General features: G+C 37.2%; 1 protein-coding gene across 3 annotated transcripts in view; it reads left to right on the top strand.

The window, feature by feature from the left end:
- MAN1A1 (mannosidase alpha class 1A member 1) overlaps positions 1-20,940 on the top strand; it is a 176,839-nt gene that overhangs the window by 118,612 nt on the left and 37,287 nt on the right. The gene's annotated exons all lie outside the window — the stretch shown is intronic.

Below are 20,940 nucleotides of genomic sequence, written 5' to 3'. Positions count from 1 at the left end.
GAAAGTTTTATGATGAGATGGTAGCAATTCAGTCATGTCTTCAGGCCCCACTTCTAATTCTAGTTCTCTTGCTATTTTACCACATCTGCAGTTACTTCTTCCACTGAAGTCTTGAACCCCTCAAAGTCATCCAGGAGGGTTAGAATCAACTTCTTCCAAACTACTGTTAATGTTGATTTTTTTACTTCCTCCCATAATTTACAAATGTTCTTAATAGCATTTATAATGGCAAATCTTTTCCAGAAGGCTTTCAATTTGGTTTGCCTAGATCCATCAGAGGAATCACAGTCATAGCCTTATGAAATGTACTTTTTAAATAACACTTGAAAGTCAAAATTACTTTTTTTTTTTCTTTTGAGACAAAGTCTCGCTTTGTCGCCCAGGCTGGAGTTCAGTGGCACCATCTTGGCTCACTGCAACCTCTGCCTCTCAGGTATAAACCTCTTGGCTCACTGCAGCCTCCACCTCTCAGGTGTAAGCCATTCTCCTGCCTCAACCTCTCGAGTAGCTGGGATTATAGGCCCCCACAACCCTGCTGGCTAATTTCTGTATTTTTAATAGAGACGGGGTTTCACCATGTTTGCCAGGAGGTCAGGAGTTCGAGACCAGCAAGTGATCCACCTGCCTCAGACTCCCTAAGTGCCGGGATTACAGGCGTGAGCCACCACACCCATCTCAAAATTACTCCTTGATCCATGAGTTGCAGAACGGACATTATGTTAGCAGGCATGAAAACATTGATCTCCTTGTACGTCTCCATCAGAGCTTTTGGGTGACCAGGTGCATTGTCAATGAGCAGTATTATTTTGAAAAGAATCTTTTTGTCTGAGCAGTAGGTCTCAACAGTGGGCTTTAAATATTCAGTAAGCCATGTTATAAACAGATGTGCTGTCAAGCAGGCTTTTTTTTTCCATGTGTAGAGCGCAGGCAGAATAGATTTAGCATAATTCTTTTTTTTTTTTTTTTTGAGATGGAGTCTTGCTCTGTCAGCCAGGCTGGAGTGCAGTGGTGCAACCTCAGCTTACTGCAACCTCCGCCTCCCTGGTTCAAGCAATTCTCATAACTCAGCCTCCTGAGTAGCTGGGATTACAGGAACACACCACCACAGTCGGTTAATTTTTTGTATTTTTAGTAGAGACGGGGTTTTGCCATGTTGGCCAGGGTGGTCTCAAACTCCTGACCTCAAGTGATCTGCCAACCTCAGCCTCCCAAAGTGGTGAAATTACAGGCGTGAGCCATTACACCCAGCAAGATTTAGTATAATTCCTAAGGGCCCTAGGATTTCTGGAATCATAGAGTCACCAGCTGCATTTAGCCCCTAGCAGGAAAGTCAGCCTGTCCTTTGAAGCTTTGAAGCCAGGCAGTGATTTCTCCTCTCTAACTGTGAGATTCCTAGATGGCATCTTCTTCCAATGGAAGGCTGTTTCATCTACATTGAAAATCTGTTAGTGTGGCCACTACCTTCATCAATAATCTTAGCCAAGTCTGCTGCACTTCTAGCACCTGCTGCTTCACTTTGCCCTTTTATGTTACAGAGACAGCGTCTTCTCTTCACCCTCATGAACAAACCTCTGCTAGCTTCAAACTTCTGTTCAGATTCTTCACTTCTGTCAGTCTTCATAGAATTAAAGAGAGTTAGGGCCTTACTCTGGAGTAGGTTTTGGCTTAAGAGAATGTTGTGGCTGGTGTGATCTTCTATCCACGCCACCTAAAACTTTCTTCCATATAGCCATAAGGCTGTTTTGCTTTCTTATGATTCATGGTTTCACTGGAACTTTTAATCTCCTTTAACTGTTTGGTACAAGAGGCATAGCTTTTGTTCTGTTTTCACTTTTGATATGCCTTCTTCACTAAACTTAATCATTTCTAGGCTTTTGATTCAAGCTGAGAGGCATGCGATTCTCACTTTCTTGTGAACACTTGGAGTCCATTGTTGGGTTATTGGCCTGATTCCAATATTGTAGTTTCTCAAGGAATGGAAGGTCTTGAGGAGAGGGAGAGAAATGAGAAACAGCTGGTCAGTGGAGCAACTCAGAACACACATGCTTATAAATTAAGTTCATCATTTTATATGGGTTGATGGCACCCTAAAATACACTTAGAATTGTACCATATGATCACAAATCACCATAACAGGTATCATAATAATGACAAAGTCTGTAATATTGCAAGAATTCCCAGAACTTGACAGAGACACAATGTGAGCATAGGCTATTAGAAAAATGGCACCAATAGACTTGACACAGGGTTGCCACAGACCTTCAATGTGTAAAAAAAACAATATCTGTGAAGTGCAGTAAAGCAAAGTGCAATGAGATATCCCTGTATATAAACGTTTTAAATGTATAGTTTTTAATATATAGAATTATGTGGCTGGGTGCGGTGACTCATACCTGTCATCTCAGTACTTTGTGAGGCCGAGGCAAAAGGATTGCTTGAGCCTGGGAGGTCAACAGCAGCCTTGGCAACAAAGCAAGACCTTGTCTCTACAAAAAATTTTAAAAATTAGCCGGGCATGGTGGCACATGCCTGTAGCCTCAGCTACTCGGGAGGCTGAGGTGGGAGGATTGCTTGAGTCCAGGAGGTCGAGGCTGCAGTGAGTCATGATTGTAACACTGCACTCCAGCCTAAGTGACAGAGTGAGACCCTGTCTCTCAAAAAAAAAAAAAAAAAATTATTGTTTATTTTATATACATACACACACACACATATACAAAAACAATTTTTAAAAATGAGTTCAGAAACGCCTGAAACTTTTCTTCTGGAAGATTTTAAGACAAGGTAGAAAAACTCAATTTTTAAGTTAAATACAAAGATGAATTTTAAAGGTGAACCACTTTCACAAATATTTTCATTAATTTAGTTTCAAAGTAATCTTTTCTTAGAATGAGTTTCTTTCAAAATGCAGATTTGTTCTATTCTTGTTAAATTGTCACCTCCTTTATCTTGAAGTGGGAGATCAAGTGTGTTGTTTTCTTCTTTTCAAATTATCTGGTAGGAAGCATACTTGCTGACAACCACTTGTCACAGAAGAAACCATCAGCAAATGTGGGGACACCTTTCTATTTTGTGAAATGGCAACTTTTGATTAAATACTTTGCCTCAAGACAATCCAAAAATCTGTTTGGTACAGATATTATTGTGGTCACTGTCCAGCTCTTTACAAAGTATTGTGATAATGTAATAATTCTACTGTGCAAAGGTTTTGGATTTTAAAATTATTTGCGTTGGTGGCCCTCATAATCCACAATCCATCAAAAGCCTCTGAAAGCTGTAGAACAGTGAGGGTCCCATTGCCAACTTCTGATTGTGGAGTCTCTACAAGAATCTCTGGTATCTCTTGTATGTCACCTTTCACAGAAGCACCAAGGAAGGGAGCAGTATATGTCTGAAGATTTATGAAAGCCTTTTTTCTTGCTTTTAGATTTAAGAGTTAGCAGCTTTGATAGTTTCCTCTTGTACCCTATGCTTATTGCACTCTAATTAAGAGTCTTGCATTTGGCTTCAAAGGCTGCTGCCATAAACAATAACTATCTAAATGTCATTTACCTTTAAGCCCAGACCAATTCCTTATCATCTGACAGTTTATAATGGGCATGTTGTCTCATTACATTAAGTGGACTTTGATCCTCTTCAGATTACTCTTGAGAATATTTTTCAAATTGGCTTAAAGGAAAGTTCTAAATTATTTTTAACTAGATGTAACTATTACAAGACTAAATTTGTGGCACACTCTTTTATTTGTATTAATTTTCTCCACTTTAAAGTAGGCCAAACTGTGTTCTTGTGCCCAGATTGGTTATTGATTAGATAAAGAGCTTGTCTTAGGTGGTTTTCATGTGAAATCACTTGGAAAGTACTTAAACACATTACTCTCTAATATTGGTTGGGTAAGCAATAACATGGTGGAGGGTGTCAGTCTGTACTAAAAGAGTGATAAATGAACAACATACTTGGTGCTAGTATCCAAAATTTTTGCTAGATTCAAAAGGATTCAAATTATAGAATTCACTAATCTGAGTTTCTGAGTCTTATGAGCAAGAAAGTGATAATTTCATATTTATGTTTGATAAAGAAATTTCAGAAAATAGAATTTGTAGTGTAAGCATAAGCACTACATAGAATAATCCTTAAGAATTATAAATTTGCTTTTCAAGTTTTTCTAAAGAAGGGAAAATAGGTCCCTTTTCAAACTAAAGATGTTACAATATACAGTATTATGTTAATTCTAAAGGAAAAGAGAGTAAAGGAGAAGAGGTGGGAGTCAGGAAAATTATGAATTTACAAGCTATAGGCAGCCAGATAAGCTAATAGTAGTGCCTTATGCTTCTGTAATTTTCTGTAGTCTATAACAGATTTCCAAATACACACACACACACACACACACACACACACACACACGTGTATGTATAAAGTCTCATTAATTTGATCTAATCTGGTACAAGCATGAATATACAATTTTAAAATTTGAATTTCCTTTTGAAATAGTTTGGAACTATTGGAAATGAAAGAAATAATTTAAACTTCCCAATACTCAGGGCAAAGGCAGGGAAGATAAAATTATCTTAGTATTTTATTGGCATTGTAAGCTATCACTTGTTAGCATTGTAGGCTATCACTCTATTTGTCTATTTGTAGTATATTGATCATTAAGTAGTTCCAATATTATTTTAAAAAGTTTTCCATGGGTCAGGTTGAATTCTACATACCTAGCAGAACTATATTTCACCAGTAATCCTAGGGTTTGAGATATACAACCACCTTTCATTAAGCTTATTCTCACTATTTAAAGATAAAAAATAAATGTAAAGTTCAAAATCTTTCTCTAAAGAGTTAAAAGTGGCAACTATGTACATAGCACCTTTCTTACCTGGATGTGAAAGCTAGGATTATAGAACCTGGATTCTTTTAAACATCTTTTGTTAGAACTGATTTTCCTTCCTTTATGCCATCTTTTTGACTCCACTACTCTTCTGTCTTCTCCCCATCTTTGTGATCATGTGATCGAATGTGAAACTATATTCAGTGAGAGCCTCAGTGGTGAGAGTGAAAGCATTTCGCTCCAGTCCAGGGGCTTCATCCTTCCTTCAGTGCCTTGGCCAGGCCCTCAGGGAATGAGACCTTTGGTCTTCCCTCTACCTTATCCTGACTCCTCAAGCCTCCAGCCTTGGGGAGGCTTCTGTAGATGAAAGCTCCTCAGTAATTGTATTAGTCTGTTCTCACACTGCTATGAAGAAAAACCCAAGACTGAGGAATTTATAAAGGAAAGAGATTTAATTGACTCACAGTTCTGCATTGCTGGGGAGGCCTCAGGAAACTTACCATCATGGTGGAAGGCAAAGGAGTAACAGGCTCCTTCTTCACAGGGTGGCAGGACGGAGTGAGTGGCAGCAGGGGAAATGCCAGATGCTTATAAAACCATCAGATCTCATGAGACTCACTCACTATCACGAGAACAGCATGGGGGAAACTGCCCCGTGATCCAGTGACCTCCACCTGGACCCACCCTTGAGACGTGGGGATTATGGGGATTGTAATTCAAGATTCATTGTCTCAAAACATATTAGCACTCTGCTCTTCATACTTTTTCCCTTTAATCAAGAATCTTTAATAGTTTTCCAAAAGCTTCAGGGCTTTTCTTTTTTTATTTTTTTTTCTTTTTTTTTTTTTTTTGAGATGGAGTCTTGCTCTGTCGCCCAGGCTGGAGTATAGTGGCCGGATCTCAGCTCACTGCAAACTCTGCCTCCCGGGTTTACGCCATTCTCCTGCCTTAGCCTCCCGAGTAGCTGGGACTACAGGCGCCCGCCACCGCGCCCGGCTAGTTTTTTTGTATTTTTTAGTAGAGACGGGGTTTCACCATGTTAGCCAGGATGGTCTCGATCTCCTGACCTCGTGATCCACCCGTCTCGGCCTCCCAAAGTGCTGGGATTACAGGCTTGAGCCACCGCACCCGGCCATGGGCATTTAAGTAGGCACTGCACTCCGTAACCCCATGTTCATCCACATGTAGCCCCTTTGAAGGACTTCACCTCAAACAAAACCCTGCTATTTTTAAAGGTTCAGTTGTGTCATCTCATCTGTAAAAGATGTCATCATCTCTTTCTCTCATCTTTGTCCCTTCCCCACCTTGGAAAAGTAATCACCACCTCCTCCTTCTAACACTTGGTTTCCCATTGTCAGTATAAGCTATACCATGGAGTTGAGGGACTCCACAAAGTTCTGTTAGTACATAACTGTGTTGAAGGCATGAAAATGAAAGCTCTTGGGAGAATTAAAAAGTAATATGTTCATTTGGGGGTTTTTTCCCCTAAAACAAAAAAAATGTTCATTATTCAGGAAATACCAGGTGAACACCCTTCTCCTATATCCTGGACCCAGGTGCAGGGGATAACTGGTAAACATTTTCTAGGTGACTCTCACAGAGTTTATAGTCTAGGGGAGAGACAGACATTAGTTAATCACAAAAGCATTTCGAATTGCAGGACGTGAAGAAGTCATTTTTGAGCTGAGATCAAGGGGATGTGTAGACAAGAGCTAGGACAAGAGAAGAGAGTGGATGGTCCAGGCAGCAGAGCACGTGGAGTGTCAAATCTCTGTATTGAAAAGGAGCAGGACAAGGCCATGAGGCTGAAGGATGGCAAAGCTGCCTGGGGCAGAGAGCAGCAGGCTGGAGAGCAAACACAGGCAGACTCTGTGGCAGGGTCTCAGGTTTGTCTTGGCACCAGTGGGAAGCACTCAAGGTCCTGAGAAGGACATCGTTGTGTTTGTGTTTAGTTGACTCAGGTTCACTGCTTATCCCTGTCTCAAGAGCCATGAGGCATTATGACCAAATCATGCCAGCTGACAGGAGCGATCGTTTTAGGTTGTCATGTTTTACCTCTTTGATATTTGTTTACCTTTTCCCAAAAACACAAGCCTGCAAACGCAAGTTCCTAGCTGGATAGGCCCTTGAAATGTTGGGTATAGTATTAAACTCTGGTTGGTCTCCTGGAATTGGTTCACCATCAAACAGTAAAGATTTCATTTGAGATTATCTGTCATCAGATTGTTTCACTAGAGACTGCTACCAAAAGAAAGGCCTCACTTGTGGGAAAGAGCATGTATTTGACACAGCTAGCAAGTTTGTATTTTTTAGTTCTGTTAACTTGTTTCAGATAGTCAAAAATAACTTTAAAAAAAGAATCATTTAATTTGAAGAAGAGAATGTCATGTACAATGGATTCAGGTTCACAATTGCTACAACTTAGAATGAGTCCAGTCACCAAAAAACTAAAGTCAGAACGTGCAGATATATGTACATATCTTTATCTGTTTATTTTCTTTATTTTTAAAACAGAGAAGAGGGGATTGCCTGAATTGAAAACATGACAGAGGAATTAGCACTATAGGAAACCAAGAGAAAAGTTCATGAAAAATGAAACGTTCTGTGCTAGTATTGTTAAAGTATTTACATTCAGAGGACATAAGTGGGTGCCATTGATTTTCAGTCAAAAGTGGTTGCAACTCCACTGCATTTATGAAATGTGTACCTACATATTTAAGCTAACATAACAATTTATGGATAAGTAATATTTCCCAAATTGCATTACCCAGAATATTATGTCCATGAAATATTAATAGATGATCTATGAAAAGAAAACAGCTCTATAGATAAATAAGTTTGTCAACACTGGATTTAAAAGGTTTCATTACTGTAAACTTCTCAGAACTATTAACTGGCTAATGTGCAATGTACATTGCTCATCTCTGGGATGGAGCTTTATTATAACACTGCTTCCCAAACTTCTTTCGCCATAGAACCTCTTTTATCCAAAACAATTACTAGTATTCCTGATCTGCGTTTTTTGGGTTTGTTTTTTTTTTGTTTTTTTTTTTTTTGTTTTTTTTTTGTCGCCAGAACACAGTTTGATAGTCACTGATTCTGATAAATGTTGTTGTATGTCCTTCAAAATAGTCATCTTAATATCATTACCCTAGTAATAAAGTTCTTGCCTCAAATATATTTTAAAATAATTTGAGGTAAGTCATTTATTACACATGTATACTAGTTACTAATGAGAATACTTTGTGATTTATAATACGAAATCTTTAAAAGTACCTACTGCAGAAAATTAGCATTATTGCTCTGTTTATGCTTCTTTTCAATAAAAAATAAAAATAAAAAAGCAGCCTTGTTTGCCCTCAGTGAGAGAATTGAACACTAGGAGGCCAAGTAGTGGGGACAAGGTAGAGTCACACATAGTTACACATGTGAAGTTTTGCAATGGGCCACTATAAGGGCCCACACTTTTTATGCCTATGTTTTGTCATTTTTTAAAAAGTATAAGATATAATTATAACTATTTTCATTTATGGATAGGTACATAATTTGTATATTTAGAAAAATTCTAACCTTTCCTTCCAGAATTTTTTTAAGTTCTTCAGATTTATTCTGAATTTCATATCCTTATGACATAAGAAATTGGGGGTTTTTCTTTAAAAAAGATAGTTTTCTAAGAGTCTGAGCTATTTAATTTTGTGATACAAATTTAAGATGTATAGTCATAGAATTCTTTTTCTGAATTACAAGGGTCTTTTGCGGTCTAATAACATGTATTCCATGATGTATATTTGAGAGAGCGCCGAATCCTAACCACTAGACCACCAGGGAAGCCATCATGATGTATATTTGAATGGCAAGTCTAGATAGTTGAATTTCTCAGTGAAAAATTTAGTGAAAGAATTAAGATTTTTGAAAATTATCACTATATATTATTAAAGAAGACCCTAAGTCAGTTCCACAATGTCATGATACTTGCATTATGATCATTTGTGTTACCCAAAGCTTTGGATTCATTATAAATACATGAAATACCGTTAGGGTTGGAATGAAGTTAATCATATTCTTTGCTCTTAAACTAAAGGTAAAACTTTCTTCAGTTAAGTTATTGAGGAATAAATATGCTGGTGAACAATCAATATGTAATTACTACAAAACTGTATTACAAGGGTCTCTCTGAACCATATCCCTTTCACAAGTCTAATAAATTTCAGCATTAACTTTTAGTTGAGTATGTTAAATTAAGAACTATGATATAAAATGTTTTGTTTCTTTTTTTCTCTCCAATACTTTCATATTTTTAAAAAAGTTTTGGTTTCCTAAGCATTTACATGAATGGAGCAATGAAACATTGCAGGTGTATTTCTCTATATATAGTGCATTGTCTTAAAATTTTAGTGAATAAAACTTTTTGTTAGTGAAAAATGTTCATGGGGAAAAAAATCACTCAAAATTGCAATCCAATGTTAACATATACATCACTCAATTCTCATTTTTAAAATAACAGGCCAGGTGCAATGACACGTGCCTGTAATCACAGCACATCAGGAGGCCAAGGCAGGAAGATAGCTTGAGTGTCTAGGAGTTCAGGACTCGCCTGGGCTACGTAGTGACACCTCATCTATACAAAACATTGAAAAATAGCTGCTTATGGTGGTGTATGCCTGTGGTCTCAGCTACTGGAGAGGCTGAGACAGGAGAATTGTTTGAGCCCAGGAGGTCAAGGCTGCAATGATCCATTATCACACCACTGCACTTAGCTTGGGCAATAGACTGAGACCATGTCTTAAAAACAAACAAAACAATGAAATTGTATACTTTTGTTCCGTTTGCTTTTGCTTTGCATCCACTTTTTGGAGGCATAATTTACCTACAGAATACACCCATTTTAAGTGTAAATTTCAATGTATTTTGTCAAATGTATATGTCTGTGCAAACACTGCCACAATCAAGATAAAAACTTTTCATTACAAAACTTTCCTTGTGATCCTTTGCAGCCATTCATTTGCCATCATCTGATCCCAGGCAACCACTGATACGTTGCTGTCATTATACATTAGTTTTGTCCCTTCTACAATTTTATACAAGCAAATGTGCAATATGTACTCTACTATATAGCTTTTTTTGGTACAGCATGGTGTTCAAGGTTCGTTAGTAAGTATTCTGTGTATAGCAGTTAAATCCTTTGTATTGTTCAGTGGGATTTCATTGTATGAATATACTATAGTTTATTCTCCTGTTTATGGATGTGTGTGTTATCTGCACATTTCAGTGATCATGAGTAAAACAGCTTATGAAAGTTCACATTCAGGCCAGACATGATGGTTCACACCTCTAATCCCAGCACTCTGGGAGGCCAACGCAGGAGGATTGCTTGAGGCCAGGAGTTCAAGACAGCTGGGCAACATGGCAAAACTCTGTCTCTACTAAAAATATATAAATTAGCCAGGCTTGGTGACTCACACGTGTAATCCCAGCTACTCAGGAAGCTGAGGCACGAGAATCTCTTGAACCCAGGAAGCAGAGGCTGCAGTGAGCCAAGATTGCGCCACTGCACTCCAGTCTGGGCAACAGAGTGAGACTCTGTCTCAAATTAAAAAATAAAAATAAAAAGTTCATATCCAGGTCTTTATATGAACATTTTATATATTTATTTATTCTTGGTAGATGCCTATGAGTGGAATTATTGATCATATCAATTTTTATTCCCTACTGTCTTTTTCAAGGATGTTTATTAAACAACCTGGGAAGATGTGTCTAAAATGTCATCTTTTAGGACAATGGGCAGTTTTTTGTTGATTTCATTGGTTTTTAGTTTGTTTGCTGTCCACAATAATAATATTTCCTTCTGGAACAAAGATTGGGTGTGTTTCCTAGCAGCACCTTTTAAAGATTAGGGTTCCCTCAGCTGTAACACAAGCCAGTGGCATGTGCAGCGTCCACCCAGGCGGCTATGCGTCACCCCTGTGTGACGTGAAAGGCAAGGGGCACTGATGCATGGATGAAACTCATGCTGCTTGCTGTTCCTTTCACTCCTTTCCTGTGTTTTGTGTGTGTGTGTGTTATGGTAATCAGATATTTTTAGTATTCATTTTGAGTCCTCTTTAGACATGTTAGCCGTCTCTCTTCATATTACTTTCTTTTCTCATGGCTGCTGTAGGGATTACAACTTACTTAGAGTTAATATTGTATTTCAAGTAAATTATAGGAACTTTGAAAGTATAGATCTTAACCATCTTACCTTTTGGGAAAAAATTCAGATAGATGGATAGACAGACAGATGTACCTACATAATTTGCCATTTTAAATGCCTTTAGTTTTTTCCTCTATAGCTATTCCCTGCAGCCTAAATATGTTCTTCTAGTATTTCTTTTACTGCAGGTTTGCTAGTAACAAATTATCTCATTTTTTGCTAATCCGAAAATACTTCCCTTTCACTTTTGAAGAAAAGTTTCATCAGATATATTGTTCTTTAAAAAATATGTAAAGAAGGGTTATTGGTTTTCAGATTTTTTATCAAATTTTGAAGATGCCATTCTTGCATCTTATGGCTATTCATTGTTTCTGAGAAGTCAGCCATTAATCTTTCCATGTATGTAATGTGTTATTTATTTTCTGGGTACTTTCAAGATTTTCTCATTATCTTTGGCTATCAGAAGTTTGAGTTTGATGTCCATAGCTAGGGTGGTTCTTGTTATAGTTATCCTGCTTGTGTTTGCTGGCTTTTTAATATTGGTAAATTCATGGCTTTCACAAAATCTGGAGTTTTTAGCCAGTACCTCTTCAGATATTTTTTCTCCTCCTCCTCCTCTTCCTTCTGTTTCTCTCTCTCTCTAAGAGACAAGGTCTCACTCTGTCACTCAGGCTGGAGTTGAATGGCACTTCAGCCTCAAACTCCCAAGATCAAGTGATCCTCCCGCCTCAGCCTCCCAAGTAGCTGAGACTACAGGTGTGAGCCACCACACCTGGCTCCAGTTATACTTTTCTTTGACCCCTAAATGTTATTTCACAAGTCTCCAAAGCTCTATTCATTTATATTTAATCTTTTCTCAATATTCTTCAGATACAATTTTTTTTGTTGTTTTTTTGATATGGAGTCTCGCTCTGTTGCCTGGGCAGAGTCTCCTTCTGTTGCCCAGGCTGGAGTGTAGTGGTGCAATCTCGTCTCACTGCAACCTCTGCCTGCCGGATTCAAGCAGTTCTCCTGCCTCGGCCTCCTGCATAGCTAGGATTACAGGCACGCGCCACCATGCCCAGCTAATTTTTGTATTTTTATAGAGACAGGGTTTCACCATGTTGGGCAGGCTGGTCTCAAACTCCAGACCTTGTGATCTGCCCACCTCGGCCTCCCAGAGTGCTGGGATTACAGGCATGAGCCACTGCGCCCTGCCCCAGATACAATTATTTTTAGTGATATCTTCAAGTTTACTGTTTCTTCTGCCCACTTATTTAGCACATTTTCTTTGAATTCTTTGATTGTATTTAAATAGTTGCTTTAAAGTCATTGCTAAATCCAGCATCTAGACCCACTCACGGTCCGTTTCTATTCATTGTTGTTCTTCGTGAGCATGGGTCACATTTTCCTGTTTCTTTGTATGTCTAGTAACTTTGGGTTAAAAACTGGATATTTTAGATATGTTTAGCAGCTTTTGATATATTATGTTCTTCCGAGAATTATTTTGTTCTTGTTTACCTAGCAGTTAACTCTCTTGGATTCAAGAGAATCCTGCTCAGTTCTTTCCGTTTCCAGCTGTTGGTTTTCAACCTGGCACCCTGGGGATCTTCTCTGTACCTGTGCGATTTAGCATTCAGTCAAAGATTTTGGCAAATTTTGTAGACATTGCTAAGCTCTGTCTTCTGACACTTCAGTAAGGATTTCGCTTCCTGCGTCCTGCGTAGATCATGGGTTCAGGAGTACTCACAGTCTATAAAGTAGCAAACATGAAATCTCATCTAGTGCAGTCTGTCTTTCAAAGGTAGCTATCCGTCTGGTTTCTCTCAGCTATTTCTTGGTGATCCCCAGTGTCTCCCTTATAGCATGTCTTGTTTAGTGGTCATCCTGGGATTTCAGCAGAGATTATACCCAGAGTTTTGATCCCACCTCTTCTATGGCTTACTTGTTTCCAGGATTCCACCCTGAGCTTTCAGCTACGCTGCCAGCCTTTCAGTCTTTCCTGTGCCATCTTAAAATGAAATGCAATTTTTTGAAATCAGATTTTTTTTTAAAAGTCTGTAACTCCAATTCTTACTAATTGCTGTTGCTGTTGCTGTCTTTCAATGGTTAATGCTCTGTTAGTTTGCGCCTGCTTTTGGTCACTTTCTAATGCCTTTAAATAGTTGAGTTTTATGATACATATATAAAATGCCCAGATTTTATAATTGCTATTACTAGAGTATTTGCTGACCAATTTTCTTCACCATTACTAGAGGCCAGAAGTCCCTCCATTTTTAAAATATCCTAAAGAATTTTCTGTCATTAAACATCCTCTTACAGCTTGACCTTTAGTAGCTGCATAATATCAGATCTCCTAAATAGGCCATAACTTTTAACCTGTCTCCTGTTTTTAGATATCCAAACTCTTTTCAGTTTTGTAATAGTATAAATACTACCATAATGTATAAACCACGTATTTTTACTTGGGAATATTAGTATTCTTGGGGATAAAATTATAATTTTTAGGGTAAATTTCTAGAAATGAATTCAGTTAGTAAGTATGAATATTAATACATTTGGTACATTTTTCCAAATATCCCTGCAGAATGGTCGTGCCAGTTTTCAGTGCCATCTATGAAATGTAAGATTACTTACTTTTTTTAAAGTCAGATAACTTTAAACTTACGAGATTTGGTGTTGTTTGGTTTCTGCTAAAAGAATTATTTGATTTGTTTTATAAGCAAAAAATTATTCCTGATTGTTTTGTAAACTGCATAGGCTATGCTTACATTAAGAAAAATATCACTTGTAATACTGTTATATAACTAAAATAGTAGAATGAGTAGGAGCTTTAGTTTATGTAGTTTAATTAGTAGACTGTTATTTCAGTAAATACAAAAACATAGAAAATTTTTAAATTCCACTATAGGGAACTAATTTTGTTCACAGAATATTTTAGAAATTTCCTATTTCTTATTTCTTCCCTTCCCCCCTTTTTAAGCCACTTTGAGATGTAATTCACATACCATATAATTCATCCACTTAAAGGGTACAGTTCAATAGTTTTGAGTATATTCACAGAGTTGTGCAGCCATCAGTACAACAGATTTCCCTTCCCTTTTGAGTGACAAAATGGGAATACAGATAGAATCCCAGTGGCAAGGTCAGGAAGGAGAGAGCTTATGGGGTAAGGAGAAGAGAGATTCTGCCACCAGAGAAGCTGGATTTTCTCCTCCTCACTCCCAAACTCTGCCCAGGATTTCAGCTGTGATTATATAAATAACATTTTAAAGGAAATTTTGTGCATTTTTAAACTATAGAAAACCAGTCATGGTGAAGAAGTTTCCCTATGCTAATGTGAAAATGAAATCAAGATCATTTTGTGTTGTTGTTGTTTTGTAAAGATAAAAGGTGGACCGGGCAGAGTGGCTCATGCCTGTAATCCCAGCACTTTGGGAGGCTTTGGCAGGAGGATCTCTTGAGCTCAGGAGTTTGAGACCAGCTTGGGCAACATAGCAAGACCTTGTCTCTACAAAAACTTAAAAAAATTAGTCAGGCATGGTGGCATATGCCTGTAGTCTCAGCTACTTGGGAGGCTGAAGTAGGAGGATTGCTTGAGCCCAAGAGGTCAAGGCTCCAGTGAGCCATGGCCACACCACTGCAATCCAGCCTGGGCAACAAAACGAGATCCTGTCTCAAAAAAAAAAGGAAAAAAAAAAATCCTTAAAAAAAAAATGAAAGATACTATAAGCTAATAACCAAAATAAAAAAACACTTCAGGATGTTTATTAGCTAAAAAGTATTATTATCTGTAATACGTTTTATATTTGCCAGAAATATAATATATATCTTATGCTAACAGTGCTGTAGCAAAAATGAACTCTGGAAAATATGGTTCTTCACATTTTTAAGTAAGTTGAGGAAGTTTGAATATGGACAACATACTACTATTTCATTTGAGAAAATTATTGTTAATGTTCTTTGTTGCCATATGGTATTGTGGTCATAAAGGAGAATTTCCCTACTTTTTGGAGATGCATACTAAAATATTTAGTGAATTGATATCTGTGACTTCTTCAAAATAATTTCACAAAAGAATATTAATATGGAAAAGAATATTATGCTTATATATAGATAGGTGACGCCACTACAAAATAATTATTAATATTTGTTAAATCTAAATGGTGGGTATATGAGTAAATTTAAGTGTTTATTTCACTCTTGTTGTTACTTTTTTATGTATTTGACATTTTTCATTAAAAATAACGTTTTGGAAAGTTGGTCTCTGAGGCCGGGCTCAGTGGCTCACATCTATAATCCCAGCACTTTGGGAGGCCAAGGTGGGTGGATTACTTGAGGTCAGGAGTTTGAGAGCAGCCTGGCCAACTTGGTGAAACCCTGTCTCTACTAAAAATACAAAAATCACCTGTAATCCCAGGTACTGGGGAGGCTAAGGCACGAGAATTGCTTGGACCCAGGAGGCGGAGGTTGCAGCGAGCCAATGTTGTGCCTCTGCACTCCAGCCTGGGTGACAGAAGTGAGACTCTGTCTCAAAAAAAAAAAAAAAGAAAGAAAGAAAAGAAAATGGGTCTCTGAATATTCTAGATACAAAACAAGAATATGATCTTAATGGTATGTTTAGTTTGCTAGTATTAGGTAACATGAGGATATCTATTCATATTTGTCAGTATATGCAAAAATTATCTTTAAAATGTGATTGAAGAAACAACGTGATTATCTGTGGAGAGGGAATAGGAAAAGTGTGGAATGGGCAGGAATTGGAAGTAAAATTTGTGGTTACTTTTTTATGCTTTTTAATATTTTGAAACATTTTATTATCTAATAAATATTATATATTGAAAGAGAAAGAGAATATTGTCATTAAAGATTGGAGCCTAAAAAATAGAAAAATGTATTTTATGCTCAAAAATTTTTTCAGATAATGCTAAAGCACTGCGCTTGTAACTGTTGTTGACCTGCTGAATACATTTAGAATTTGCTTCGGGGGTATTAAAAAATTGGACTTCTTTTTCTTTGTTACAACATGTCAGCATTGTTTTTCTTTTATTGTCTTTTTATAACATGTTTTCACTGGGGACTCTTAAAGAAAAAAGTATATTATGAGTCAGTTTTGTACATACTGTTTTTCCTTAATGCCATGTTGTTTCAAATAAATATAGATTGGTGATATCTCAATTTTCAGTGCTAATAAATTTCCTTTGCTCTCCTCGGCTCAGGAAATTGGCTAATTCAACTGCTAACCTATATAGAAGTATTCATATGAAAAATGACATTCTGTAGTATCTGAAAAAAGCAGAGCACACATTGTTAAACCAGTCAGACCTGGTGTGGAAACCCACCCACCCCTGACACTTAATAACTGGAGCAAGTCACTTAACCTTGTAGAGTCCCAGTTTCTTTTGCTAAACAGTAATATCCTACCACCTACAAGGTTATTGTGGTGATTAATTGAATTACATAAACAACTCTTACTTGTAGTGTCCTCATTTAAAGAAGGTGCCTTTTTTTTTTTAAATGCGGATTACCAATAAGTCTGAAGGACTAGCAGTTTAACATTGGTTATATGCATTGCTTTGTTTACAAAAACAAATTCTAAAATTTAATTCTAAAGAGAAGGAAATTTAAACCATTTTACATACAAAAGGATACTACGTGAAAGTAATGTTTAATTAAATTAAAATTTTAATCAATGTCTCTTTAAACTTGCCAAGTAAAATAAATTCCTATGTTATCAAATTTTTACCTCTTGGAATTAAGCTTTAAATTTTGTATTGCATTTGACCAGTGGGTTCACTGGTGACTGAATCAGCAACTCCAAATATCATGATGTCCTTTACGAACCTTATATATTGTCCATAGTAAAGTAGTTGTCGTAATGAACAAGTTTTGGCAGAAGAAAGATTTCTGTGGTAGTCTTCTGAAAATCATTCTAAAATGAATATTGTGGTAAAAGTCTTCTTCTGGTGGGATAAAGAGAATAATTTTTACTAATTTCCTGTGCATGTGGATATTCAAAAGTGTATGGATTTTTTACATGATGATTCTGTAAGAACTCATAGTTGATTACTTAGCCACCTGCAAGATATTCCTTTGAGGGAAAAAAAAAATCACCAGACAAGGTTTTCCTAGCTTTTCTTACTAAGTTGTATAATGTGTCATTGATGTCTGTCGCTGTCTCTTACTATTAGAAATATTTTTATTACCTTTTTCTGGAAGACTTATGACATATAAGAGCTTCTTTAAAATGTTGCATATTTGGTAGTTGTGTAGCAATTAAATTGCTTTGAGAAAGTTGGCTGTTAACAGTAGCAATTTGTTACACTTTTAAATTTGGGAATACCTTACATTGTTTCATTACTTGTTGCAGTTCTATCTCCAAGTGAACATTTGGTGAATTTTTTTTTTTTTTTTAGTAGACGTCTTAAATTGAAGGGAAAAAAAAAAAAAAACAGATTTCTTTTGGTTAGCTAAATGTCAATTGCTTAATCCAAAAAGATAAAAATGTTTTGCTGGACTAATCCCTGTAGTTTCAAAGCATTTTCATGTGTATTATTCCATCTGATGCCACTAAAACTCTGTAAGATGGGGTAGGCAAGTATTACTTTGAAACTGCAGCTTTAAGCAAAATGATATATAACCAAACCAGTTTTACCCTTGGCTAATTGTTATAAACAAGGGTTAAGTTTCTACGGCACATTCATGGTCACAAAAACATCACCAAACTTCTAAAGATCAAAGCACTTCTAATATTAAACATTGAAGTAAATGTGAGCTATACTTAACATTTAAGAAATATTAATAAAACAGATAATTATTTACCCAGTTTTTCTAGTTCAGGGTCACTGGTTGTCAGAGCCTATCTTGGCAGCTCAGAGTGCCAGGTGTGAACCAGCCCTTGCCAGGACGCCATCTCAGAGCAGGGTGCATTCATACGTACACATTCATTCATTCATTCAGACTAGGACCATGTAGACGTGCCAGTTCACCTAACATGCACAGCTTTGAGATGTGGGAGAAAAGCTGGAGTACTCAAAACCCAGGCAGACATGAGACAACATGCAAACTCCATACAGACAGTGGACCCAGTCCGGAATCAAGTTTTTTTTTTTTTTCTTATCAATGTTATAAGTAAAGGACATTGAATGAAAAGACCTTATTTGAGGATCTTTGGTGGTTTAATATTCAAGAGCAGTAATTAGCTAAGATATTGAACAGGTGAGCCTAATACAACATGTTATCTGATGTGAAAAACAAAAATATTTATAGTTTAAAACAGTAAACTTTACATACTGTATATACTACTATAACTTTCTCTCCTGAACCTAATTAGGAAGAAAATCACTCCAGGTTTTTAAACAGGGGATGATAAAGTCTGATTCACATTTCTAAAGTTCACTCTGGACACTGTGGGAAGAATAGGTTACATAAAAGGAAGAGTGAAGCCAAGCAAGCAAATGATTATATAGGCAAGAGGCAGATGGTTGGTGGCCTGGTCTGGGTGCTGATAGTAGAGATGGACTGATATGGAGGAACTGGAGCTATGTTCGGGAGGTAAGAGTTGTCAGGAAGAACTGGATTTGGGGATGAGGGAAGACAGGATCAAAGAAACACTTGATATGGCCTAATGGCCCTGTGTAATTTGCCCCTTTATCAGCTCTCCAGAGGCCCTGGCACTGGAGTCCCCTCACTGACTGTCAGCTACACCAGCCAACCTTCTGTTTTCACACTTTGCAGACTCATGCCTAACTTAGGACACTTGTAAGAGCTACTCCCAGTCTTCACTGGCAGGTTCATTTGATCGTTTCTGGTCTCAGCTTGAAGATCTCGCCTTCTACATGTTCTTCACAACAAGCCAATCTAAAGAAGCTTCTCATCAGACTCCACCACATCAACCTGTTTTATTTTCTATTTGGCACTTCACATTACAAGAGAGTTTAGCCATTTTTCACATTGGCATTCCACTGTTAACTGAAATAAGTAATCTTAAGCTCTAAGAATATCTACTTTCCCCCATAGGATCCAAGAAAACATTTTCATTTTGAGTAAAGAGAAAAGTAGCCCAAAAATATTGTTATTATCCTTAAATTGACATTCAAGGAAAAAGAAGCAACTCATCCCAACCATAAGATATACTTTGTACCAAGAGTAGACCCAATCCATAAATTGTGGGATCTTCTCATTGGCTCATTGCTTTATTTCTCAACAGTTCATTTCACACCAGATCTATCTGGAAAAGTCTAGTATTAGTCTAGTATAAATAGTCTAAAGTTCAGCCTCTCTCCTGCTGTTTCAGATTCATCTATCAGCTAGAGACCCTTCTTACCACATTACCAGTCTCTACCCCTAATGATTCCCTAGAAGTGAGAGTTTGGGGCCTAATTATTACATAAACTTTTCTGTATCCTTTGCCATGTACCTCATACTATATGTTTGATGCCATGTAAAGCCCAGATTCCATTAACAGAACATAAAGAAGAAAGGTTTTTCTTTTCTTTCTTCCTTTTCCTTAAAGATAAAATGAGAATGATTAGTATCTCTAATTTCAAAATGCTATTCTGAGATTTTTATTTTGCATTTTATAATGCTTTCTGAAAAGTACAGTTTCCAAAAGTTAGTTTTCTTGTGTCAGCATTAATTTATCTGAGTATTTCCTTAAAGGCAAAATAATGCCAGTAATTTGTTTCAAAATGCTATAGTGGGCCAAGTGTGGTGGTTCATGCCTGTAATCTCAGCACTTTGGGAGGCCAAGGCAGGCAGATCACTTGAGCTCACAAGTTCAAGACCGGCCTGGGTAACGTGGCGAAGCCCCATCTATACCAAAAATACAAAACATTAGCCGGCCATGGTGGTACGCGCCTGTGGTCCCAGCTACTCGGGAGGCTGAGGTGGGAAGAGTGCTTGAACCCAGGAAGCAGAGGCTGCAGTGAGCTGAGATCCTGCCACTGCACTCCAACTTGGGTGACAGAGTGAGACGCTGTCTCAAAAAACAAAACAAAAATACAAAATACTATAGTGATGTTTTTACTTTTTGCATTTTATAAACAGTTTTAAAACTTTTTTTAATAAACTACAGTTATTTCTGTCAACACTGATATATTTTGAATATTTCTCCTAGAAAATATGCAGTTTTACTATCAGCCAGTTACTTTGTTCTTTGAAACATTTTTTAATGTCAAGATCATTATTAGGAGGCTACCAGAAGTTCAGAGCATGAGAAGTAGCTCCATTTTGATTATTCTTATTTTATAAAAGTTTTTAGGGCTGGGCGCAGTGGCTTATACCTGGAATCCCAGCACTTTAGGAGGCCAAGGCGGGCAGATCACGAGGTCGGGAGTTCGAGAACAGCCTAGCCAACATGGTGAAACCCCATCTCTACTAAAAATACAAAAATTAAGCCAGGCGTGGTGGTGCATGGCTATAATCCCAGCTACTCAGGAGGCTGAGGCAGGAGAATTGCTTGAACCCAGGAGGCAGAGGTTGCAGTGAGCCAAGATCATGCCACTGCACTTGAGCCTGGCCGACAGAGCAAGAATTCATCTTAAAAAAAAAGTTTTTAGGAGTTTCATTACATTTGCAATATATTTATCCAATAATATAATCTTAATCACTGAAAATGTATAAACATGTAAATTAAAGGTAAACATAAATTGAAACTATCACCACATGAAAATATTTTAACTCTTGCGTAATAAACCTTGTTTTCTATTTCATAGAAAATATAATGGATTACTGTGATATGTTAGAAATGGATTTGTCACTGCCTTATTATAAATGCAGCAGTTATAAAATGGCATCTACTATGTAACTATCTTTTTGAGGGAGCGGTGGTGCTAGTAAAAGAAACAATTGTTTTTCTGCCTTTAGATTTGCATGAGAAGTTAAACACAGAAGATGTCGCAAGGCAGCATAGAGCTGATTAGATGCAGATTGTCCTTTAACACTGACT

Source organism: Macaca mulatta, chromosome 4 (assembly GCF_049350105.2).
Source record: "Macaca mulatta isolate MMU2019108-1 chromosome 4, T2T-MMU8v2.0, whole genome shotgun sequence".
NCBI classification, from domain to species: domain Eukaryota; kingdom Metazoa; phylum Chordata; class Mammalia; order Primates; family Cercopithecidae; genus Macaca; species Macaca mulatta.
The sequence above is the reverse complement of the archived record's forward strand: the minus strand, read 5'-3'. Positions and strand labels throughout refer to the sequence as shown.